Here is a 1367-nt window from a genome sequence, read left to right as displayed (position 1 = left end):
ACTCTTGTATCGAAGACCTATGTGGGGAAAACATGTACTTTATATATGAAATATGTGTTATATGCAATGTGTGGATTTGGGGTGTTACACACATGGCATAAGTATCCCAAAACTAAAGCAAACATTCCGTAAACTTAGTTAAAGTTTTAGAATTGGAATATTCCCTGCCTACAGTCCTTAAATCTATAAGAAGACAATTAAAACGTTGATGTACTTCAGACAATGTTTCAGTCTTTCCACAGAGAAAGCTTTCATATTGTCTTACTAAATTAATCTTCCTCGATTCTTGAACTTGAGAGGTTCCTTCATATTGAACACATAAAGTGTCCCACATGGCTTTCGAGGTTCTGAGTTTCATAACAGAATGTTAAACCTCATTAGGAAGAGACATAGCTATTATAGACCTAGGACGAGTGTCTATAGTTATCTTCTTCTTGTCTTCATCGCTCCATTGATGAAGGAGCTTTGGAATCTGCCGTTCAGGAATCCTGACAGTCATAGCTATTTCAGGAACAACCAGAGAAATAGCATGTGGAACATATGGTCCATTTTCTATATAGTGTGGAATTTTAGGATCCACACCTTCCAAAAAGAGGAACATCCAATTTTTCCAAAGACTAAAGTTGTCTCGAATAAAACGGGGTGGTTTGGCAAAAGAGCCATTGTCATGAAAGTGTGTGTTTGTGTTTTGTAAAGCCATTAGAAAGCAGTAAGATTATTTAAAGAAAAAGATAATATAATGCAGAAAAACAACTAAACAACAAGAATAGAAAATACACTGCTCTGATACCACTTGTTGGTCCCGTTAGGGTCTACAAGATGTGTATAACAGTTTGTAGAAGGGGGGAGATGAATACAAACACAGTAAACTTTTCAAATTAAAAATATATATTGATAAAGAATGATCAATATAGATTTTACAAGATTATTTGCGGAAAGATAAGGTAAAGATAACCTATCTAAACAATCTGAGTTACACAATAATTCTTAGCAAAGAGAAATGATTTGTTGTTTAAGACTTAGAAGAAAGTAAGTTCTTTCTGGGTAAGAACTATTTAGAATACTAAAAATGGATTCTAACTTGCTTTTGAAGATAAGCGTATTGTGGTCTTAGATGTCTGTTCTTTCACATATGAACATAAGTTAGGATTCAAATGTAAGAGTATCTATGCATGGAGATAGAACACATCTATTTATACCCATTGCATTAAATACACATTTAATGCAATGCAGTAGGGTTTGAACACGCTTTAAGTATTTAGAGAAAGACTTGTCCTTTGTTACAAAGAATAATACAAAAGCCTATTCATGAGCAGACATCCTTTCATGGAGTTGGTGGGTAGTAGAGTCAACTAATCGACTCCATA

The sequence above is a fragment of the Cynara cardunculus genome (assembly GCF_001531365.2).
Source record: "Cynara cardunculus var. scolymus isolate 2C chromosome LG 10, CcrdV1, whole genome shotgun sequence".
Classification (NCBI taxonomy): Eukaryota; Viridiplantae; Streptophyta; class Magnoliopsida; order Asterales; family Asteraceae; genus Cynara; species Cynara cardunculus.
This window is presented reverse-complemented; position numbering follows the sequence as displayed.